Source organism: Leucopleurus acutus, assembly GCF_964270905.1.
Source record: "Leucopleurus acutus genome assembly, chromosome: 5".
Classification (NCBI taxonomy): Eukaryota; Metazoa; Chordata; class Mammalia; order Artiodactyla; family Delphinidae; genus Leucopleurus; species Leucopleurus acutus.
The window spans coordinates 86,492,842-86,519,444 of record NC_139147.1 but is presented as its reverse complement, the minus strand read 5'-3'; the positions used below and the strand labels follow the sequence as shown (position 1 = coordinate 86,519,444).

Genomic DNA, 26,603 nt, shown 5'->3' with positions numbered 1-26,603 from the left:
CCCAAATAAATTAAGTAACTTCAAAAACTTTATTTAAATATTAAGAGTTGGAAATGATATTCTAAAGGTTTGTTCAACTCCAAAGCCTATATTCTTTTTACTTTACCATATCTATGCTACATTGCTCTGTAGCATTAGAGAGCAATATTCTCAATAAGAAATAATAAAGGCGTGAACTGAGGCAATAGCAGCAAGAATAGGAGGAAAAGGCAGATTCAAGAGACATTCAAGAAAGAGAAAAAATAGTTCCTATTGATTTTTTTTTCAAAGAATTTTAAATGTTGAGGAACAGTAAGAAATCTAAGAAGATTCTGGAATCCAGTTAATCTAAGTACATATAGGAGTAAAGGCTGATTGGAAGGGAACAAATCATGTTTCATTTAAAGTGTGTGTTGACTGTGGGTGGAAACATAAACTGGTGCAGCCACTGTGGAAAACAGTATGGCGGTTTCTCAGAAAACTAAAAATAGAACTACCACATGACCGAGCAATTCCACTCCTGGGTATATATCTGAAAAAAAACGAAAACACTAATTCGAAGAGATACATGCACCCCAATGTTCATAGCAGCACTATTCACAATAGTCAAGATACGGAAGCAGCCAAAGTGACCATCAACAGATGAATAGATAAAGAAGATGTGGTATATATATACACAAATGGAATACTATTCTGCCATAAAAGAAGAAATTTTGCCATTTGCAGCAACATGGAAGGACTTGGAGTTATTAAGTGAAATAATCAGACAGAGAAAGACAAATACTATAGGATATCACTTACATGTGAAATCTAAAAAATACAACAAACTAGTGGATATAACAAAAAAGAAGCAGACTCACAGATATAGAGAAAAAACTAGTGGCTACCCATGGGGAGAGGGAAGGGGGGAGGGGAAAAGAGTGGTAGGAGATAAAGAGGTACAAACTATTATGTATAAACTAAGCTACAAGGTTATATTGCACAGCACAGGGAATATAGCCAATATTTTATAATAGCTATAAATGGAGCGTGACCTTTAAATATTGTGAATCACTATATTGTACACCTGTAACATATAATATTGTACATCAACCATAATTCAATTAAACAATACTTTAAAAATAAAATAAAGTGTGTGCTGAATATCCAAGTGGAGCCATCCAGTGAGTTAAGAATATAGTTCTGGTGATCCAATAGATATATAGGCTTGAGACTAGTATATCTATACCAGTGTTTGCCTCTGGAGTGGATAAGACTATTGGCAGATAGCCCATAAAGTGAGAAATAAAAGATAGCAGAAGGTGAACCCTCTAGATTTGAAAAGATCAGCATTTAAAGAGTAGGGCTTTGTTCCTGCTACCTCCCTCTGGAGTGCTCTTCTCCTTTGTGTACCTTGTGTATGTATAGTCATCTGTAGCAACATTACACAATCATAATACCTCTTCGAGGTTTGGTTGGCTCTTCCATTCTTCATCCTCTAATAGAGAGATGTTGTTATGTTCATGAGTTTGTTATATTTTTTAGATTCCACATATAAGTGATATCGTACAGTATTTGTCTTTCTCTGTCTGACTTATTTCTTGGTGGAAGTATATAAGTCAAACATTTGATCATGTATTGTCTAATTTACTCTCCACTGACCATATAACAAAATGATAAGATCATTTCATACTAGAGCTCTTTCACTGTCTCCACTTTTGTTAGGCTGTGGTAAATGCTCTACGTTCAGTTGGTGTGAAGAGACATTAAGTACTTGTTTTTTATGGCAGGTATATCTACTGCTGCTTTTCAAGTGAATAACAAAACCCATTTTCCCATAACTCAAATATCTGTTATGTACTCCTGTTTTAAAGACATTTTTTCTGAAATGTTTCTGCTTTCTGGGAACACTCAAACACAATGTTCCCGGAACACAGGGAACACTCAAAATATTGTTATAAAGTATAAGGTCAATTTGGCATTATCTATTAAGAGACTTCAAGATGTGAGTAACTTTTGATTAAGCAATTCCACTTCTAGGAAGGTATCCTAAAAAACAATCAAAGGCTAATATTACATTTAAAAATGTTCATTGCCACAGCATTTATTATGGTGAAAAAAAACCCCTAATGTTCTTCAATAGGGAAATGGTTCAAAAATTATAGTACAGTGGATTATTGTCCTGTCAGTACAATCACATTTTTAAAGATAATATGATGACACAAGACAAATGTATACAACAAAATGTTAAATAAAAAATTGGGGGCTTCCCTGGTGGCGCAGTGGTTGAGGGTCCGCCTGCCGATGCAGGGGACGCGGGTTCGTGCCCCGGTCCGGGAGGATCCCGCGTGCCGCGGAGCGGCTGGGCCCGTGGGCCATGGCTGCTGAGCCTGCGCGTCCGGAGCCTGTGCTCCGCAACGGGAGAGGCCACAGCGGTGAGAGGCCCGCGTACCGCAAAAAAAAAAAAAAAAAAAAAAATTGGGACACAATTACACATATAACATGAAGCCAATTTTGTGACATGTACACATAAGAAGATTGTAAAGAAATACAAATATTTCATGCTATAAAAATTCAGTTCCTGAATTCAGATAATAAGCTTTCAGACAGTTAGAAATATCCATATATTAGAGTAGCAACTATCTCTAAGTGAGAAATGACATTATTTTCTTCATCTACTTTTGCAGATTATGCACATTTACTAAATTAGAATGCTTTCTTGGGCTTCCCTAGTGGCGCCGTGGTTGAGGGTCTGCCTGCCGATTCAGGGGACACAGGTTCATGCCCCGGTCCGGGAAGATCCCACATACTGCGGAGCGGCTGGGCCTGTAAGCCATGGCTACTGAGCCTGTGCGTCCAGAACCTGTGCTCCACAACAGGAGAGGCCACAACAGTGAGAGGCCCGCGTACAGAAAAAAAAAAAAAAAAAAAAAAAAGATTTCTTTATAGCTAAAAAGTTATTATGATACAAACATTTCTATTTTTACAATAAGAAGAGATTAAAAGCATTTTTCTTCTAACCTCAGCTTTTAGAAGGTCACTGCATCCCTGTGACTCTATATCATTTCAAATCTAAGTTAAGGTACTTTTTCTTCTTTGCTGTCAGGTAGTTAAAGAAATAACCTAAACCAAATATAACTAAGTAAAGTAGCCTACCGATGCCCCAGCCACATGAGTCATCTACAGTCATCTCTCTTCCCAGTCCACACAAGTCTTCCATCCCTAAGAACTGTATATGCTGCCTCCTTAGTGTTCTTCAAACTGTCCACTTGTTTTCATCTCCACCACTACTATGTTCAGTTCACCACCATTTTTCTCCTAGATTATTTCACAGCCTTTTAACTTGTCTGACAAAGTAAAATCCTTCAGAGGCTTCCCATACCCACTGTTCAGGGGATAAAGTCTCAACTCTTTAACACAGTTCAGGACAGCCTCATCTTCTGGTGTCTACTTAATTCTCCAGCCTTATATCTTCTAGCCTCCTTGTCACACTCTATGCCCCGGCACATGCAAACAGTAGCACCAGAATCCCTAGAACATGTCATGTCCTCATTCAACTCTTGGTCTTTGTACATTCTAGTCTCTATGCTCAGAATGTTTTTTCTTTCTCCCTTTCCCATCGTGCTTAACAATAGCTGACATCTGGTTATATCCTCCAGGTCATAGTTGAGATAGTTCTTTCTATCAGGAGGCTTTCCTTGACCTCTTGGTCTGTGTAATATGCCCTTCCACTTGCATCCATGGCATCCTGTTATAAGCACTTTTGCGTATTATGCTATCAGAAAATATGCTACGATAATATGTGGTATGGAATATAGTATAATGTATTTTATTGTAACTGTTTTTTCTTTGTATGTTTGTTAACTTGTTCATAATTGTTTATTTGTTTGTTATTTGGTTCTCCCTGACTAGACTGTAAGCTCCTTGAGAAGTGCTCTACTTATTTACTTCGACAGTCTCAATGCCTAGCACAGTGCCTGATATATACTAGGGGCTCAATCATATCATTACATGATTAAATGGACAAATGAATGAGAACATCTCAAAGCCAGATAAAAATGGCTCTTGGGTTACCAACTAGACCCTGAGTTAACGCAGATGGAAAGCAGCCACTATTCCACTATCAGCATGGATGGACGAGCACACTCTTTTTAAATAAGACAGTGAATAACATGGAAAGCAGAGGTTTGTTTAAGAAATGAAATAAATGAATGTTAACTGATCAAAAATGTCTAGCTAGCTTTAAATATATCACTTGTTTTTAATTAAACTGAATACCTTTATTTTATCTTTACCAGAATTTGATGTCATCGAGGATTTTTTCCCTTGTGATTTCTTTAAACTTGTTCAATGTCTTTTCATTGTAATGAAGGGAAAAGGAGATGTAATACTCCATTGCTGCAACCCCCCCAAAGAACATTCTACACAAGTGACCCTTGTTATGTATTTTGGAAAATGGGGGTCTGGGCCAAGAGACTTTGGGAAACACTGTTTATTATTTCCTGCTCTTAGAAAGGTACAACAGAGATGACATATACTAAAGGCTGAGAAAAATTTGTTAGCTTAACTTTTTTTGAAGCCTGAATTATCAAACCTGTTCAAGCTTGTAGCCCAACTAAAACATTTTAGAAAATGCTGATATATGGATAGATGATGGGATTCAAGGTCAGGAGACCAGGCTCCAGTTCTATCTGTACCAGTTCTTAGAACTCACTTCAGTGCCAGAGCCTCAGTTCCCTGACTTGTAAAATGAGGAAGTTGGTCTAGATAGTGTCAAAGATTCCTTTCACACCTAAAATTCTATTTCAATCATGTCAAATAACTTGTCTTTCTACTTTGCATAAGAGATACTTAAGAACAAAATATATGTCAAGGATTATTTAATGTAATTATAGAGAACTAAATTTTTGTTACAATTAACATTCTGCTTTTTAATTTTACATCATCATCTAGACCTCTAGATGGACATTCAGATAACTGAAACCTATTTGATCCTCACTCATGAAAATAAAAAATAGTTAATTTGGCCCTCTCTGCAATGGTCCTCTTAAATACATAGTGCCATTTTCTTCTTTTCCCTCCTGATAAGTAACTGAAATAAAACTAATGGATATACAAGTACAAAGATCATAAGGTTGGGACCTCTGAGTTTGACAAACAAAAAGCCGATTCTACATCTGCAGCGTGCTGTAGACACATCTGGCTTACTTTAGCTCACAATGGAGTAATATGAATTGTGATAAAAACCACTATTTGTGCAAATTCAAATAATATTCCATCTGCTCAGGACTTTTTTTTTCCTTATATAGCTTTTGTTCCAGTGTGGTAAAAGCCTGTTTCTTTACCCTGAAGTGCTCCTGCTGATGAAGAGTGAAGTACATGACAATGAACTAAAATCCATTATCAAACAAATACAGTGAGCTTTTCAGCAAGTCATCACAGGGAATGTTGCCTTTTTCTCTGGCATTAAGTTGAAAGCGATTTGTGCTCATGCAAATAAGACAAAGTGGTGGGCTTTTAAAATTTATATATATATATATATATATATATATATATATATATATATATATATATATATTCCATACACTGTAGTTTGCTTTGTAACTCTGCCATTTTTATATCTCCCTTGGTGGGGGAGGGCAGCAGAGAAGCATTTTGGCAGCCTTCTTTAGATTTCCTTTTGGTTTGAGTAGTGATAAGTTCTCAACAGAAGAATTTGAGCTCTGCCTTATGCTGTGTTGAATAACTTACTTGGGAATTGGAAGAACTGCCTTCCCAGCTCCTGAGAAGAATCTAGGGCAGGTTGGAAGGAAATTTAACCCCTGTGCTGCTGAAACCATAGTAAGTTTCAAGAGATTCAACTTCAGGATTTGCTGGTGGTGACAATCAAAGGTAAATGGTCCGGGACTTCCCTGGTGGCACAGTGGTTAAGAATCCGCCTGCCAGTGCAGGGGACATGGGTTCAATCCCTGGTCCGGGGAGATCCCACATGTGGTGAAGCAAGTAAGCCCGCGCGCCACAACTACTGAAGCCCGCACACCTAGAGCCCGTGCTCCACAACAAGAGAAGCCACCGCAATGAGGAACCTGCGCACCGCAAGGAAGAGTAGCCCCCGCTCGCCGCAACTAGAGAAAGCCCGCGTGCAGCAACAAAGACCCAATGCAGCCAAAAATAAATTTTTAAAAAAAAGGTAAATGGTCCAAGTTCAATCTTAAATTAAATATTTCCTAGTGCTCAGACATTCTTTTCACTGCCCTGGGCCTAAATCTGAGGGCTTTGTGAAAGTTATACTCTTCCTAAAATTAATAGGCTATTTCTCTATTTTCAGGAAGAATATCTATGTGAGTGACAATTATACCACTGCCACTATTATTACTACTACTACACAAGACATTGATAAGCCAACTCCAGAGAGCAGTCAGATTCGGGGAAATGTATGAAGCCTTCTTTTCAGTCCACTTCGCCCTTAGCTTTGCCCTTTGTTTCGCTCTCTTGTCCCCTTCTCCTAAGATCTATGATTTCTATTTCGATGAAACAGAGAAAAAAGCAAAAGAATTTGATCCTTTCTTCCTAAGATCAGAGAAGTGGGGCAGAAAAAGATTATAAGCTTGTATGCGCATGAAAACACACTTTTATTTTTACATAAAAACTGAAGGCTTATTTTACACCAATTCTTACTGTTTTATTTATGCCTGATGATTTTATTCAATATTAGTTGTATTTTAAATAATCCAACTAATATTTTCATCTTTGTGAAATTTGAAGAATATTATTTTGGAACAGAGCATTTTTGGAGGTTTGTCTTTTTATAATTTTTATAGTTTATAGATTTCAGGTTATGCATTTCTCTTTTAAGTTTAAATTTTATAATGCTATTTTCAATTAACATTGATTTGTGAATGAAGTACATATAGTATATTGATTTGTGAGTTTGATTTGTGAATGAAGTACATATATATAGTGATGTTAACATACAATGAAATAATAGAAGTAAAAGCGCTTGAATTATTAGAGAAAAGTTGCTATGGACATCTAAGATGTTAATGCTCTTAATGCATATAATTTATAATTCTGGTGGGAAAAATGATTGCCAGAAAATGAACAGTATTTCCTTTCTAGAATACATTGTAAACATCAACAGATGATTATTTTCTTATAGCTGACTTTCTAGGACATATATTAAACTACCTTTTACAGCCCAAGTAAAACCTGAAATTAAGCACTTGAATACACTATTCTGTTATATTGACAGTTTTGCAGTTAAGCTACCTGCAAATATTAACATCATTCCCCAAAGAGTTCAATTTCACAGCTAAAAACCTGATCTAAAATGAATTAGTTATTTAGAACCCAAACCTACTGAACTACAGCAGTTATGTTGGTATAGTTTGTAATTATATTTACAATTTTGTGGTATATTTTAGAGCTACTAAGAATTGTAAAGAGATAAAATAATATTTGCCCTAATAAGGCCACTTTTATCAAAGGTGATTTCCTTTTATGTTAAGGCAAGATAACTTTTCACTCTTCCTGACTTCAAAGGAAAACGCATTATTCCAAATATGTTTTAAACTTTTAACAAAATCCTTACACATTAAACCATTAATATACGGTTGTTCAGGAAAATGTCTCATTCCACTCACAATAATGTCTCAGTTTAATTAGACTCTGAAAAGTAAAGGATTTAAATTCAAATCCTGGCCAACATTAATTATATAATTCTTAATATTGTAGCATGCCCTTTACTAAGTTCCTAGGATATGTCCTGAGCTAAATAAAAAAGGAAATGAGCTTCTGGGGACAAAGGACTGATTTTTGTAAAATACTGTATGTATTGATAATGTGGCACATCATTCTAAAGTGCTCTCCCAAGATTAAAGAAAACAAAAAAAAACCCACAAAACTTTGAAGTCCTAGAACTTTGAATTTTGAAGAACTGGAACTTTGTTCCAGTGATCTTTTTCCACATGCACAGGGAACAAAAGACCTGCTGTTTCTAACAGCTGTGACTCTTGAACATTTTATCAGCCTATTTAGTGGGGAGATCACTCTTCTATGGCCCTTCCTTAATCCTAGTTCCGTGGAGAGCTGGTCCACATATAGCAGCTGCAGACGCTGCCAGGGAAGAAGGATTCCTGGGTCATTTCATGGACAGTAGGAATAGGATCTAGCAGTGACTGAGAGCAAAATGCACAGGCACGTGCCAGGCCCTCTCCAGGCCGATTCCGACATTCTTGTCAGCCTCTTCTCACTTCCATTAGACATGACTTGCTTCCATACCGATCAATCAGTCAACAGGTTTTTATTAAGCATTCATTTTCATATCAGTACTTCTATGAACCACACCCAGGCAACATCTGAAGGGCAAAAAGTACTGACTATATTCACATTCACATCCAAGTTCTGTCAATTACAAGCTAGCTATGTGACCTCCTTGGTCAGTCCCTTAGCTGCAAACGTGGCTCAGTTTTCTCATCTGTGAAACAGTTGTAATAACTGCCCCGTTTACCTCTTGACATGGTTCATGAGAACTAAAAAATTAAGTTATGGAGAGAATGCTTTGGAAATTGTAAAATACAAAGCATACAGAAAGTAGTATTATTGGACTTCATTCTGTGTGATTTATGCATTTCTGTAACTTCTCAAAAAAGGGTCTTAAATAATTTTAAAACTGCAAAAAAAATCTATCATAAAATGCACTTCAAATATCAAGTGAACACCATCATAAAATGCACTTCAAATATCAAGTGAACACCGTCAACTCTAATTCTGGTAAATAGTCAAATAAATTAAAATTTATTGTGGGACAAACAATAAAAACATTTTATTTTCCATTTATTTACTTCTTACTTTATTTCAGTCAAAAATTTAGACAATGACTCTGAGTTTCCAGAAGTCAAAAAGAAACAATCCAAAGTCAATTAATACATTGCAATTTGGTCTTAGATTAAAGGAATTTTTAAAAATTCAGTAGGGTGTCACTAGTGTTCAGTGCAGAATTCTTTTCTGGTATTTCTAAGGATGTTTATATGTTTTTTCATATCCTATATTCTGAGAAAACCTCATTTAAGAAGTTGAAGTAACAGGAAATGCATTATAATCATTCTTCATGAGTGAAGGCTTAACAATCAACACAGAGACATGACAGGTTTCAAGGAATCCACTGCCATCAGGTCAAAAGCAGAAAACACTGAGCACCAGAGTAACAATTTACCCATTCTGAAGCATGGGTCTGTGGCTTCCTCACCAATCTCAAAGCCAAGAAAAGAATATCAAGTAATTGAAATGTATATTATAACACACAGGCAGTAAAACTGACACACTCTGCTCATAGGAGAGAATTTATGTCAGTAATTCAAGCCAACCTAGTTGTTAATGAACATTTCTAACTTGTTTCAGGACCAAAACCGATTTGAAGCAGCAAATTAGGAAGGGAGAGAAGGGCTGTAGAAGGGTATTTCCCACAAGCAGAACTTAGTATATTAACAAGATGTGACGGTATAGAAGAAAAAGAAAAGATAGAAACACCATAAAAAGCAAAGCACGAATTTAAAAAGGGCAGCGGTGCAGAGCTCTTTACAGATGTGGCAAATGGTCTTACACACGTCACAGGAACAGTCTATAGGAATTTACAGAAAACTCTTGGAAATGTTTGCTTAGTACATAAATGACTGAAACTCATACTAGAAAAATTAAAATATAATAAAAGGTTGATTGTTGAGGGTTTAATCCTTAAGAAGCAGTACAGTTTGGCTATATAGTACAACTCACTTTCCAAGAGTTCAGAGTACCCAGATATAACTATATTTTAACCTTTTTCAAAACCATCTGAATCTTTATACAAATAAATGATAATATTACTAGTTCTCTTTTGATGCTGAAAGCATTTAAGGCAATACTTCATGTGGTTTTGTTACACTATGATAAATTCCTAGTTCTATCCCCCTTCACTGGCGAAGTGGTCTCATTGATTTAACACTGCTATTCCTCAATTTCCACATTAGCACCAACTACTCTAGTTTTGTGCTTCTGACTGTGATTATAAGGTTTATAATCAATACTGGGGCCACAATAAAAACAAGAGCCTCTACATTCATAGCAGTTTATCAACTAGAATATTCTGTTTCTTAGGGTTGGTTTTTAATTGTTTGGACATGTAACCTCATGATGGCTCTTTACAAAAAAAAATTAGATTTTTTTTTTTTAGCGGCTCACAGTTGATATCTAACCGATGTATTCCAGTGAAGGGCATTCATATGCCAGGAGGACATGACAATTTATTGACATATGGGAGAAATAATGAGTTTATATTTATCTTTATCTTTAAAAAGGAATAAAAGAACCCTATAATATTTAATACACAGTTGACACTGACACCCTAAATTGGTCAACCTACCATAAAAGGTTTGTCAGTTTGGCTGAGGGAGGTATGTGGTTTTAGCAATGCTGAGGGTCAACAGAAAAGCCTTAATTCATCTACAAGCTTTCAGCATATTATGGCCTACTGCAGTTTGTGCATGAGGCCAAATATACCTACATATATTACTTTAAAGAATAGAGTCTTTACAATACCTGACATTAGATTGGGAGAGAAGCCTGGTATATTACAGATTTTGCTGGTAACTTCTTCAAAAAGTACTTAAAAGAGTGGTTGAATTTAAAGTACAGTTGTGACATTTTTTTTAAGACAACTGTTCATGATTTATTGACCTTTCTGAGATGATAAGGGTTAGGTAATAGTGTGTGATCCAGTAGATTTTTTTTTTTTGCAGTACGCAGGCCTCTCACTGTTGTGGCCTCTCCAGTTGTGGAGCACAAGCTCCAGATGCGCAGGCTCAGTAGCCATGGCTCACAGACCCAGCCGCTCCGCGGCACGTGGGATCTTCCCGGACTGGGGCACGAACCCGTGTCCCCTGCATCGGCAGGTGGACTCTCAACCACTGCGCCACCAGGGAAGCCCAATCCAGTATATATTTTTATAAAATAAATATATTTAATAATGATGCTATTAGTGGGGAAGGGTTTTCTGTAACATTAATAAGTGAACAAAAAATTATTTTAAAATTACTTATTTCATCTTTATCTCTTCCAAGTTCCTTCCTGTTTTGTGAATTTTTATAATGTATATAATATTCAATGTTACATATATTATGTCTAATATATATTTTTATTTATATATCACATAGATATTTACAGTAATGCATCTGGTAAACAAATATATTGAAGCTGCATGCTCAAACATTTCTGCTAACAGAGATGTGTGATCAACTAACTCATGCATAATGACAGCAACATTTCATACCTGACAACCACATATTGCTGCATTCCTGGTGATATTCTAAAGCACTATGGAATCATGGTTTTATTTGCTTAGCACACTAAACTAGGAAGAGATAATATGTGTCAATCAGGATGCTTTCAGTTGCAAGTAACAGTAACCTGCCAGAAGTAGTGTGGGCTTCAGACAAAGGGAGATACGGGCTCCACGCTCCACCTTCTGTTATTTTCTTAACTTTTCCCTCTCTTTGAGTCAGCTGTAGTCCTCAGGCTGTTTGCCTCATAATCTCAAGACGACTGCCAGTAGTAGACAGGGAAATGGAACTCCTTGTTCATGTGTAAGGGAAATGTGCATGTGTGTCAGAGAGAGATACAGACAGACCAAAACCACTTTTACCCAACTGTTAAAGTGCAGGAAGCTTCTTGCCCAGAAGCCCTAAGACTTTTCTCAAGTTTTATTGGCCCAATTGGCTTAGACAAGACCTTATCTAAAGCAATCACTGTTTAGCATGAAAAGACTATCATAACTGGCCACTAAAGAGTTGGAGTGGAATGCCTATTGAAGAGTAAACCATAATGTTCACTAGATACTATTCTGCCCATTTTACAGATGCTTCCCACTTTACTTACCCCAATGGGTAAGTAAGTAGCTTACCCAAGGTTACCTTGCATATGAGTCACTGACTTGAGTAAAGTGATCATTCTTGTCCTAATCATAATTATCATTTATTGCAAATATTATTTTATTATTGACAAAACAATGATAAAATGATGAAGATTTGTATTGCATAAAAGAGCATAATATTAGGGAAAAACTATCTACAGATAAATAGATCTAATCGATAACTGAGAAGTAAGTCAGAAACTGTCATAAATCCACGAGACTTAACCAATATAGGAGACTGGAAAAGACCAACTCTCTGATAGTAGGTTGGCCTACTGTATGGAAAAAATAAAACTAACACCCTATCTCTTCATAAATACAGAAATAAATTTCAGATAGTTTGTATAAATGTAAAAAAAAACTATAAAAGGAGAATTAATTTTAAGCAATAATTTTACTATATGAGTAAAATATTTGAAAGTAATATATATATAAGTATTGAAGTTTATATTATTATAAAGGGAAGCATTTATTTTTTAATATAAAAATATAAAACTATATTAATTTTAAAACATCATAATGTTAAAAGGCCAAAAATAAATGCAAAATACTAAATGGTTTTTATTTTAATATATAAATAGTTCTTATAAGTCAATAAGAATAAGATAAACACACCAATAGATAAATGATAAAAGGATGAGAGATGATTCACCAAAGAAGACAATTCAAATTCCAATAAACATAGAAAAAAATGTCCAATCCCACTATCAATTTAAAAAGTCCTTTCATTTAAAAAATAAATTTCACCAAAACAAATAAAATACCTTGTTTTGTTGATAATATCCAGTGCTGATTCGGTTTACCAGAAACCGGTACTCATACACTTTTGATAGAAATTGAATTTTTCATTTATTAAATTCACAAAAGTTTTTAAAAATAACATGCTCAACTTATGCAAAGGGGATTTGAGAAGTATATTCTTGCATTTTATTTGTGGAAGTATAAAGTGCTACAACTCTTGCAGAATTTGGAATTAAATTCTAAACAGGTCAAAAATGCCTATATTCATTGACAACTAGGTTACCAAAGAAGACAACAAAAAAATGCAGACAAAAATTTGTTAGTTAAATAAAATTATGTAATAGCCGTAAGTTAGAAACAACCTAAGCATCCAAAAATAGTAAATGGTTTGATAAATTATTGTAAGATCATTCACCTGAATATTTTGCAGTCATTAAAAATTATGCTTATAAAAATATTTGTCATGAGAAAGGACTAACATGTTATTAAATGAAATGTTTATCAAATCTTAGCAAATACAATATGATCTCAGTTTTATTAAAAAATATGGATATGTATAGAAATATTCAAATGTCTTTGGAATATGGAAAGAAAGAATATTTTCACTTTTCAATTTATATCACTGTATAATTCTCAAATATTCTACATTGAGCAACTCAATTATTTTCTTATTTAAGAATGTTTTGAAATCTTTTGTATTTTCAAAATTCTTGTCCTTTTGTAAGAAACAAACTCTTCTCTGCTTCATTCATGGATGTACATACTGAAGAGTTTTATGGAGATCATAAGAATACACTACCAAAAAATATATTATATCTAAAGTACAACAACAAAATTTTTACATGGCTACAATTGACTAAAGAGAAGTTATATATGGAAATCATACCTATAATACTACCAAAACTGTATAAGATCTGAAGCCTGTTTTAAAAAGTCTTACAGGGCTTCCCTGGTGGCGCAGTGGTTGAGAGTCCGCCTGCCGATGCGGGGGACGCGGGTTCGTGCCCCGGTCCTGGAGGATCCCACGTGCCGCGGAGCGGCTGGGCCCGTGAGCCATGGCTGCTGAGCCTGCGCGTCCGGAGCCTGTGCTCCGCAACGGGAGGGGCCGCGGCGGTGAGAGGCCCGCGTACCACAAAAAAAAAAAAAAAAAAGTCTTACATACCTGTAGCTGATTAAATGCACTAAAGAAATCCTAATGTTTACTGAGCACCTACATACTCAAAAGTCAATCTTTTTCATACACGACCTTATGCAATCCTCCTGATAAATGTGAGTAAGGTATTATTCCATTTTTACAAAAGAAGAAACTGAGGCTTAAGCGAGGTTATGTACCTACCCAGCTAGGTAATGTTATAGCCAAGTTTCAAATCTAAGTCTGTTAGGCTCAAAAGTTCCTAGCTTTTCACAACTCTATTCATGCTGCTCTTCAAGCAATTTACAGGGAAACAACTGATCAATTAAATGATGAGTTAATTCAAAACAGTCTATAGGAAAAGCAAGCTATAGTTTTTGAGGAATAGCATGTGACCGATTTATTTGCAAAACTTTAGTTTACTTTTTTGCCTGAATTATCCTGATAATTTAATTCATCTTCTATTTTCAATTTAAGTTTCTTCTCAGCCTACAACCCTTAGAACTGATAGGAAGCTGTGTCTACAAAATGCCAACCATGCTGTTACCTTAAACTGTCTAAAAGAATAGATGCTTCTTTTTTCATGCAGGTGTTAGACTTTATGCAGATGCCTGGGGAGTAATGGCACACTAATTATTTGTCTTCCGTGGGATTTCTTGGCTTAAACCACCATTGCCAAGGTAAAAAACAAGACATCTAAGAAACTTCAGCTAGTTAAGTATTTTATAAACAGGATTAACTATCATGATTCAAGTAGCTCACTGATCTCAAACTCTATATTCTTTTTTTTTTTTACCGTGGAATCTATATGGTCTTTATTTATTAATCCAACACAAATTTATCTACAGTGTGCCAAGAATTTTCTTAGGCAAGAGGATTCTGAGATATTTTGAATCAAAATACAGAAAGTTTTGTTTTGAAAACAACCCAGCTGTTAGCTCTTTGAAAAAAATTTAGTTGGAGAGCCTCTGATTCTCACTTGCTGGACCATACAAGGTCAGTCTTTTGACTACTCTGTACTTTAGATTCCCTATTTATAACTAAACAAATTTGCAACACATACCAAAGAAATCCTGTATGATTTACAGTTGTTCAAGCAAACAAGAAAACTCTGCTTCAGTTTCTATGAGCTATCTAAAGGATAAAGACAAAAGGCCTATCTCAAATCCATCAGGTTTTGAACGGCATCTTTTCAACATAATACAATAAAGACATATATAAAAAACAAAGACAAAATACACCTTCCCATTCTAAAACATTTCCTTTAGTCCATATGTACTTTAAATAATCTTGTGTTAAGTTTCTACTGCAACTTTCAATGTTCAGAGTAAATCCATCCTGGCACAGTGTTTGTTCTAAGTCAACAGCAACAGCAGTAGGAGCATAATATAGTAGTTTCACTGTTACTTCCAGAGTCTATAAAGTCCCAGAGCTATTGCCAGGCAAGTAAACACTGAGGCTGCAAGGTAACGAATTGTCTCAAGCTTGTTAGACTCCATTAGGGTTTTTAAATAAGCAATTTCAGTGTCAATTTTGTTACCGGTCTCTGAAATATAACTCTGGTTTTGGTTTCATTTTCGGTAAATTCTGTGGTTGCTTCCATAAGTTTCTTTTCTTGATCTGTAAACATATCTGTTACTCTGCTCCTTCCTAGGTTGATATCCAGTTTATTATCTGCTCTGATTCGACTGGTTTTATTTATCAGTTGTTGCTTAACTTGTTCTAATTCAATTTTCATTTTCTGGTTCTCTGCTCGCAGATTTGCAAGTTCACTTTTCTCTAGGACGACCATGTCTTTCCTGATGGAGTCCAAATGAGCCATTAACTGTTGTACTGTTATTTCCTGTTGAACTTGAGTGACCATCTCCTTATAGATAGTATGGGGCTAACATTTGATAAAGTGGTTAAAGCTGATACAATTGTTTCTGCTTGTGCTTTGTCAAATCCATGAGTTTCCAAGTCCTGAACCAATGCACGGGTATCAAAAGTTAATTACCTTTGTCCTAAAGGAGTTATGTCCACTCGCCTCATATATTATCCTTCTTTGGTTGTGGCGGTGAAGAAATCTCTCCGCAGGGCCGGGGAAATAGGCCCGCGGGGAGTTGAAACCCGGAGGCCTTCATGAACGCAGGAGCCGCCAAACCCAGTGGCTCCACATGTCCTCGGCTTTGCAGCTGGTGAGGGAGGGCAAAAGCTCAAACTCTGCATTCTTTTTGATACATTTGACAAAACTCTATTGCTAGTGAATTCCACCTCACTAGTGAATTCCACCTTGCAAGTTTAAGAATAGATGTATTTTAAAGGCATCATAACACCATATAATTACACACTGAATTTTAAAATTAATAATGCTGGATACACAAATAGTATTTTTCATCCAGTTCTCTCAAGGAGAGAACAACACTTTGTCATTAAACTTCGACAGGAGGAGAGATGACCCCATTTGAAAATCGCTGTGGACGGACCTGAAAATAATACTTTCCTCTGGTATCTTACAGCAGCAAATTTCCAAAATCATTTGTATGCCTTTTAGTTGTGATGCTAGGTTTTGTTTGCTTGGTATTCTTTTCCAACATCCATTTTGAACGTGAGCATAAGTATGTTTGTTAACTTTGAAAGATTTCTCCCAAAGAGAAAGAAAAATGGCTAGTTTGGATTCAGGGCAAAGATGAGGGCAAAAAAGAGGTATGTGTCTCCTTTTCCCATTCCACCATACTTTCCTAAGACAGCTCCACTTTCACCCCACACATACACCACAAATACTTATTTGTAATTTTATTTGTGTTAATAACTTATACTATCAAGATGCTGTTTTTAAAACTCCATTTAGTTATGTACAAAACTTATATCAAAACACTATGAAGATCTTAACAACAGAAACTAAGGAGCATATTTAATTTTTCAGAACTAAGTTAAATGCTATTTGAGTATGATAACCCATCCTCCCCAACACCGGATGCAATTCTCTTTTAAAAAAAAATCTGTTTATCAATATATTTTATGAAATGGCTTGGGAGTGTTCTTTATTTCATCTTTTACAATATGAGCTGCGGTTGAAGTTGCTTTTCAAAATAGTGCTTTGATAACTCTCTTAACACCATGGCATGAAAGGGTAGAGCCTCATCAATACTTACTCAGGCTTCAAAGACATGGTAACCAGATGTTCTAAGAAACTAGTGATCTACTTTACTTGAGCAAAGTAATATTAACAGAAATTAGTCTTCAGTTATTGGGAACTTTGGACTTCAAAACCCTCTAGAAATAAAAACTTTTCACCTGTCCTTAAAACCAAGCTGTCAAGTATTCATTGGCCAATAAAGACATCCCCTCATCAGCTAGAAAACACTCATTGAAATCCAATTAACTCTTTCACACAGACAACCTTCATTTTCTATTTTATCAGAAAGTTAAATTTACCATTCTATACTCCAATAAAAGTTAAGTTGTTTTGATCTGATAATTGTAAGATGTACTGTATGTATCTTAATTTGTAAGTTTTTAATGCTAAAGCCCAAAGCTGTTCAGATTTAACAGGAGTGCTGGAAATGAGGTACAAAATGCTGGAATTCAAATTAACCAATAAATATATTTTAATATATATCAGCAGGACTCTAGAGGATTCCATTAATGTTGAAAAATAGAAAGGATTTAGGTTAATTTGGTAAGAAGGCAGGTCAGAACGTTTACAACAGTGGTATAGAATTGTATAGAGATGCAAAATTTTTCAAGAGAGCAGAATTTTTTCAAAAACGCTGACTCTAGCTGTCACAGTCCTGCCTTGGCTAAATCCAGTGGAGAGATAGGAGGACTTTCTAATTTGCTTTCCCTCTATTTTAATAATAGCTGTGCATAAGTAATTTATGAAAGGCCAACCAGGCAGTGGGCAACAGAAAATTAAACTCATTTTATCTGAAAGCAGGTGGATTTCTATATATCATTAGCATGCATAGAATTCTCACAATGTTATTTCTCATACTGATGGAATGTAACCAAATAATATATGAGTTTTTTGCTTATGCACGAGTGAAATTTTTAGATAAAAGTGCCAGCCCCAATGGCAATTTTCTGCAAAACGAAAACTAATTCTGCGAAGCTTCTTATTACTGGAAAGACTCATTTGGCTTGCATTAGAGACTGACATAAGTGACTTTAGGATTTTACTAACAGATTAGATGAGATGTGCCACATACTGTAATATCATTAGAGAATGTAACAGCACTGGAACGCTTTGGGGCACTTATTAAGGGTACCGGCACAAGTAAATTGTTTTCCTTTATGACACAAGCTTTTGAATTTTTTCTCTGATTAGAATGCTTTATTTTTATGGATTTTTTTTCTGACACTTAAAACAACTTTTATTTTACACTCCCCAAAATTGCACACAAATTATGTTTTGCATGATTCAGCTCAGTGTTACTAAATGCATTATCTATGCCTTATTTCATGAATATCACCTAGGCAGAGGGTAGATATGTATTAAGAAAACAGCTTACACAATACTAAAATCAGAACTCCTCTAACAGAATATTATCCTAACTTACAGCAAAGACTAATCTTCATGGCTCTGAGGAATTTTTGCTATTAGTACCTTTCACTAACTCAATGCTTGTGTGGGTTCTATTCTTAGCCTCTAACAAGATCTTAAAATGGGATCATTAAAAATGGTTATAATATGACTACACCTATTGTTCTGTTTAACTTCCATCCTAAAATTCATTCAAGTATATGAAATATTATCACCTTTTTATTCTGATGCATCTTCCCTTATCAAAAATTATGTATCAAGCAAAATATTTCTTGCTAAGGTAGGCAGAAATGTAGGGTGAAGACGGAAATGCTTGTCACTTTATAAAAGAAGCTTTGGGAAAAGCTGGGGGTATCAGGAGAATGACTTTGTGCTCAATATTTTTTCCTTTCTGAGTTATCTTTTCCTGATATAAGTTTTTACCTCTTCCTGAATATGGAAAGGGTTTTTTTCTCCTTCTTTCTAAAAGTTCTTTTACATTTCATCATCAGAGAAGGAAATTGAGAAAAATGTACTTCACACCAAGTTACCTAGAGAATAGCAGCCATAGGAATGAGGTGGGAGTGTGCGTTCAGTGTCCCGGTCTAAAGAGTGGTGAGGTTAAGTGTTGTGGAGTCACACCAATGGGAGGTTGATCCCCACCTCTGCTACTTTACTACCCGTCTGACTTTAGGCAAATGCCTTCCCTTCTCTGAGTTTTTATTTCCTCACCTATTTGATGGGATCACGATAGCACTGACCTCAAAGTTTCTCTCTGAAGATCACGTGCAACTGGATCACCCTCCTATTCATATTCTATCTCTACAGTGGAAGGGAGGCTCCTGCAAAGAGGATGACCCAATGGGTTGAGAATCCTATCAGACCAATTCTGGTAGATGTTCCAGATTTTTACAAGAACTCAAGATTGTATTAGTTAAAAAATAGAATGTGAAAGTAATTAATGAGACAGTCCTCCATGAATGATCCTGACTCTTCAATCTAGGAATGACTGAAGTCAGTCACTGTTACACTCAAAAGTCACCTCTTCTGAGAACTGGGTTGAGTTGAGTTAGTCACAGCCATCTGTGTGTCCCTAATGCTATTTTAATTAGTGCACTTATCACCCTGCATGGCTATTATTTCCTTAAATATGTTCCTCTGAGCTCTTTGAGGGCAGGGACTGTCTTTTCAACTTCTTAACTTTCTCTGCCAGTGCATTACTCGATATATAGATGTCATTAAAATGAGTGTCTATGAAGAAACAGACTCACAGACATAGAGAACAGACTTGTGGTTGCCAAAGGGGGCAGGGGTAGGGAAGGACTAGGAATTTGGGATTAGCAGATATAAGCTATTATATATAGGATGGATAAACAACAAGGTCCTACTGTATAGCACAGGGAACTATATTCAATATACTGTAATAAACCATAATGGAAAAGAATATGAAAAAGAATATATATATGTACAACTGAATCACTTTGCTGTACAGCAGAAATTAATACAACATTGTAAATCAACTATACTTCAATAAAATAAATTTTTTAAAAAATGAGCCTTCAAGGACTTCCCTGGTGGTGCAGTGGTTAAGAATCTGCCTGCCAGTGCAGGGGACATGGGTTCGATCCCTGGTCCGAGAAGATCCCACATGCGTCCTGGCAACTGAGCCCGTGCACCACAACTACTGAGCCTGCACTCTAGGGCCTGCGAGCCACAACTACTGAGCCTATGCACCTAGAGCCTGTGCTCTGCAACAAGAAAAGCCACCGCAATGAGAATCCCGTGCACCACAACGAAGAGAAGCCCCCACTTGCTGCAACTAGAGAAAGCCCACGCACAGCAACTGAGACCCAACACAACCATAAATAAATAAATTTATTTTTTAACAATGAGCCTTTTGAGCACTTGTAAAAATGTTTGAAACCTGAAAATAAATGTCATTACAAAAAACTTTAAAAGTAAATTAAGTGCTGAATTAAATTTCCACAAACTGTCACCATCATATCTTCTTCACTACCTGTGAAATTTAATATTCATAAAACATCATTACATTAAAAAAAGAGTAAGGTATATTTTCTTATCACCAAAATTTCTGAGGATGCACAATGATTACCAAGAAACTATAGTCAATCTTAAAATAAACAAGCTATACATAGCTAAAAATTTTTGGACATAAAAGTATTACAATCCTTTTAAATTATTGTTGCAGGAAAAAAATATATAGTTGAAGTGGGATGTCAGTACAATTCGATATGATATGATGTTGGGTAGGGTCTATAAAAGTGTTAGGCCCAGGACCTTGGAGGTCTTTAACAGCCTGATAACAGTGCAAGAGTAGGCCAGAATTTAAACAGGCTGGATGAAGCATGGTGAGACTAATCAAGAAAAGCTTCTTAGTAGAGGTTTCCCTGATATGCAATATAAGGGTGGGGAAAGAGAGATGGTTTGGAGAAGGGACGCTATGCCTCACCAGAACTAATCTCATAAGTAAGCAAAGTAAAAGACTGGGAGTATTTTCTGAGGTGCTGGATGAGACCCTTTGACTCACCTGCACCCCCGGCACCCCCCAAGAAACCTTTTCCAATATGTCTTCTGAGACCTAAAATTCTACCAATAAAGAATAATTTTATTATCTAAAACTCATGTCAGCTAGTAAATGTAGATGTGCCTGACAGATCTAACCCTTTAAACAATATCATTGATTTAGAATGAATTGTGGGTTTTAAATCTTCCTTGGGATTAGATTTGTCAGGAAGAAAAAGGGAATGAGGGCACTAAATGACCAAGCAGGGATAAGACTGGAGAGGGATGGGAAGCCAGCTCTCAGGATTCTACTGTGGACTGAATTAGAAACAGCTTGCCTTCCTGGGCAGAATCTGAGACAAACAGAAATTGTACTGAACCATCTGTTGGTGAAGTGTGAGTTGTATTTGATGCAAGAACCACGGAGGGCTGGTGAATTGTGGAGCAGCCTGGCCAAATAACAGGTATGGAGAATTACCTGAGCCAGGGAAAGGAGCAAGGAACGAAAATAGCAAACAGCTGCAGCCACATTTTCATTGAGCCGCTGCAAAAGAGAAGACACAGATTAAGCCTATAAAAATGCTAAAGACAGGACAGTCATCTTAACATATCTATAGCTCGTTGTTTTATATATTTAATTCTCAGAGTTTACCCATATGTCCCAACTAATAGGTGGGCTAAAGTGGTCTCTAGTAGAAACCTAGCAATGTTTAATGGCTACTCCAAAGTTGAATGCATGTGTAATTTTTAAGGTTAGCGACATCTGGGAAAACACCTACCAAGGCACCATATATTTAAAAGAAATTTAATTCAAGTTAACAAATGGATCATACAGTATAATGCCAAGAGATTGGCAGACAAAAAGTAATGAGTATCTGTTATAATAACTATAAACGGAGAATAACCTTTAAAAATTGTGAATCACTATGTTGTACACCTTAACATGTAATACTGTACAGCAACTATACTTCAATTAAAAATTGGTTTAAAAAAAAACTATTTGTGACTCTCTGTGTGTCTCAGAAACTTCAAGGAGGCGTGGAAATACTCAGACCTCACTGTTGGGATTTAGTAAACCAGGAATTCACAGCAAGTCTTTGAGCTCAAAGTCATATTTCTTATTAATACATAAATTTATTTCATTCTTAATCTTAAAATGAATATCTATGCAGTAGTTGAGAGAAGAGTAGTTATTTTTCTTTGTTGTTTTATATCATTATTTATCCTGTGTCTTCCATGGGTGAAATGATTGGTACCCAAAGTGCTATCAATGAGTTCCCCGATTCTTCCCACAACATGCTATTTCCTAATCTCTTTTCTCTGTTCTCACCATAAAATGCTAAATCTCATACCCTATGATATTTAGACAATTTCATCTCAATCAAACTGAGGGAAGCATAGAATTATTCTGCTACAGTTTGTCTCTAATCTATCTTCTAATTTGAGGAGTCTAATTATTGATCTCCACAGGACTTTAAGGAATGTTATGAAAATGGGTTAACATTTATTTAAGGAGGATTCATCAAGGATCTTATTTAAAACAAACAATTTCATCCTTTCAAAATCAGGGAATGGAAAAAAAGGATGTTTTTCTCAAAGTATGAATGCCACAAGGGTTTCTCACATTGATTCATTGCTTATCGATAAAAACAACTTAAGCTGATTTTTGTCGCTTATAGAATAAGTGTAAAATGTTCCACCAAAATAGGTAATGACATTTTTTTTGTGTCCATAGATGTGCATGTAAGTCCAATTATGTATTTGTTGTCATTTAAACATCACCACCATTATTGAAACAGAAGTGCCACTACTAATTCTTGCTGTCACATTTTCCAAAAATGAAAATAAGGCTTTTAAGTAAAATACCAAGGTTTTCAATCTGAATTATTCATTCTTTGCATGGCCTTAGCAGAACACCCTCAGCAAAATAGCTAAACAAAAGCCTACCAGGGTTCTGGTTTCTAATCTGGTTAAGAAATACATTATAGGATATTTTTTTTAACTTCACAGTTAATGGAAAAGTTTTCCTTTCCTGAAACTCTGCAAAGAGTTCAAGAAAGCTTCTCTAACTGCCACAGCTTCCATTTAATTGAAGTGCCATGAGGAGACCTTGAAAACAGTGGCATTAATCACACAGCTAAACAAACTACCTTTGATGGTACCAGATGACCAATCAGAACCATTCCCCAGATGATCTTTGTCGGAATAGCATTCCATTAATAATAACTGAAGCAATGATCTTTCATGCCACCTTTCTTTCATGCAAGACCACTTCACTGGTAATCTCTTAGGGGAACTATTAGCTACTTCAATGTCCTTCATAGAGGACACTCTGCCTGTTCCAACATTTATTTCACTGTAACATTTTTTTTCCTCTCTCCCACAGAAGTGCCTTTTAGAAATTAAAATAATTTTCACTGTGGCTCTAGCAGAGATATAGGGAGTGAAGAAAAGAAGAAATGGGTGGGAGAATAAATGAGTTGAGAAGAAAAACACCTTTTCTCCGACACCTAGCTCCGAATTTCAAGATTATCAAAGAAAAGTATTGCACTAAATTATAATATCCAGTAGTTGTTCATCTTAGCTACTCTTTGCCATTTAAGGAGAATAAATCTATGTGTTTCTAAATGTTTCAAACTAATTATAAGTAATCGTTTTGCAGAATTTTCTAAATTCTGATCTTAATACTTGTATTAATCTTATACTTATTAAAAGAAGCTGGGAGAGTGAGAGGATGAGAGGGTAATCAGAAGTAGTCCAGGCTGTACCCCCAGCTACCTACCATACCATGAGCTCCACGTTGGGGTTTGTGTATTATTTGTCTTCTCATGTCCAGTTCTTTGCATAGCATAGGTGCTCAATAAATGTTTTACGAATAAATTCTCTACCGTAGGGGACAAATCAGGGATGAAATCAGCCATTATATTGCTAAATATTCTATAGCCTGCACAGTAGCTACCTTCGTCATTTTTTTTATATTGACATGAACGTTACCACTACTTTATTTTAATACAATGTTTTACTCATACTAACTTCTTTCTCTTATAGGAGCTTGTTACATTTTCAGGAGTGTGGTTAGATCAATTTACACAAACTCTCAGCAATGGAGGCCATAATATGGAAAACATTTTCCATTAGCTGAACTGTGCAGAATAACTCATGTGGTGTAATCTCTTCCCTACTCCTGCCCCCCAACCAGCTGGCTAACTGGTTGATAAATCATCAAGCCTACGAAATATTTTCACAGTTCCAAACTTTCTGCATCAATTTGCACATCTAACGTGGTGAATATATAACCAAAGGATATTAGGGAAGTATCAGTCATTCATATTTTTAATCATTAAATATTACCATATCCAAAGTCTGAATTGACTGATTGGTTTGTGTAATAGGATGAAACTTTGATATATTAACAAGATTTCCCCTTTCCAAGAATATTATGTCATTCTGTGACTCTTCTCAATTGATCAGAGCTAGGCATTACTCAGGGAAGGAGGGATGACCAGAATTCAGAATACACAGACGTTCAATTCTTGTTTTCTGATTGCTGTAAGAGGCTCTTAGAACTTATGGCTTTAAAAAAAACAAAACAAAACAAAATAAAAAACCATTTTTATTATGGGAATTCTCAAACAAAATACAAAGGCAGAGAGACTAATACAATAAACTCCTACCTATGCACCACCCAGTTTCAACTATTATCAACTCAAGGCCAGCTCCAATTAATCTACACCCTTACTCACTCCGCTTCTGCCTTGAAGTTTCAGAGGCAAATTCTGGACACCATATAATTTCACTCACAAATATTAAGTACATATCTCCAAGATAAAGACTTTTTTGTGATTCCCTTTTTCCGCACCTGTTTGTTTGTTCTACAAGATATATTAGCTAGAAAAGACTCATTTTTTAAAGAAAATATAACCACAATAAATACCATTATCACATTTAAAAATTAAACAGTAATTCTTTAATATCATCAAATATCTTGTCAGTCACATTTCTCTGATGGCTCTTAAATGAAACACACAACTTTTTACTTGCAAAATCTGGGCTTAAAGCATTTCAAAAATCCAGTCTCTGGAGGATTCAGGACATAAGGTTTATCCATTTAAAAAAAATTGGAAGGAGACTAGGTGAGGAGACATAACATCTACTCTGAAGGCTAAACATAGGTTGTCCAGACTGGGGGAAGGTAAAGCAGGGGGAGGGGATAGACAAGAAAGAAATTGTGCTAGATGTTTTAAATGGATTGGAGAGTGGACCCTGCACCCAACTCTTTCAGCCAAGCCCCAGAAATTCTTGGTGAGTTCCATTTAAACCTTCCAGGATTAGATGCAAACCTGAATTAAATTGAAATTGAATCTCTGCATCTCAGAGGAATAAGAGCTAGAGATAGATATTAATTTTACCTGTAGAAGAATAAAGTGCTTTTTGACACACCTGGGTGTGTGGCCTGTAAATTTATTCTCAATCCACTTGATTTGTGGAGAACTGGGCCTGTGGGTTTGACCTGCTCTACATGGCTGGCCGCCCTCGTGGAGGACACAAAAATAATACTCAATCACATAGATTTCCTGGAAGAGTTGTGTTCTTACCTGAGTGTCCCAAATGAAAGTACTATCACCCCTGAAAATGGTCCCCTTGGGCCCTATAAAAAAGAAAGTTTCTAAATTCTCATTCCTGGAGTTATTTTGTTTCCCAATTGTAAATTTCATACAATGCTAAAATAACAGGCAAACATATACAATCATAATAATTTGTTTTTTTAAACATCAAGATATATTTCAGAACACTTCAGTGACAAAAGATTTGATCTACTAAAGAATCTTCTTCCGGGTGTCCCCTCCACCGTTTTTTCTTGAAACGGATTCAAGAAAAAAAGAATCCGTTTGATAGCTAAACACTTCAGACCACAAAGTTAACATTAGATTACACATATCTTACAACAAACGCTACCTCGATCTGTTAAAATAATAGTAATTTTAATAAGTGTAAGATACTGCTAAGCACTTTATATGTGTTGCCTTATTTATTTTCATAAAAGCCCTTTGAAATAGCTGCTGTAATCCCCAATTTATAGATGAGGACACCAAAGTCACACAGCTAACTAGTGGAAGAACCAAGAGGCTCACACAGTCTAGTGTGTCACTCATTGGAGCCTACAGGTCTTAACAATGCACTACCCTGAATCCCTCTCTTGGTAATTAAAAAAAAAAAAAAAATCTTCTCAAGAATATGGTCTCCACACAGACATAGAGCACAAACGTATGGACACCAAGGTGGGAAAGGGGAGGTGGGATGAATTGGGAGATTGGGATTGACATATATACACTAACATGTATAAAACAGATAACTCATGAGAACCTGCTGTATAGCACAGGGAACTCTATTTAGTGCTCTGTGGTGACCTAAATGGGAAGGAAATCCAAAAAAGAGGAGATATATGTACATATGGCTGAGTCACTTCGCTGTACAGTAGAAACTAACACAACATTGTAAAACAACTATACCCCCAATATAAAAAAAAAAGTAAAAAAAAAAAAAAGAATATGGTCTCCAAGTGACATTTCCTTGAACTCTTAACTATTCATATTTTTATCTTGAATTCTCAGTTTCAACTTCAAAGTATAGAGTGAGAACAAAAGATACTTAAAAAGTAAGTTCTTCAGAATCCTAACCTATATTGATGCTTTACTATTGTTTTTTAAACTACAATAAGCTTTGTATTTATTATTAAACTGCTTTTTCAAGCTAGAAGTATAGAATTTGACCTGGTATTCATGACGAGGGTTTCTGTAATTCCA

The 26,603-nt window shown here is 35.7% G+C and overlaps 1 pseudogene across 1 annotated transcript; it reads right to left on the bottom strand.

The window, feature by feature from the left end:
* Positions 1-15,175: 15,175 nt before the first annotated feature.
* On the bottom strand, positions 15,176-15,930 carry LOC309961933 (coiled-coil domain-containing protein 90B, mitochondrial-like; annotated as a pseudogene). The gene has a single exon. The product of its transcript is annotated as a coiled-coil domain-containing protein 90B, mitochondrial-like (transcript).
* Between the last annotated feature and the right edge of the window lie 10,673 nt (positions 15,931-26,603).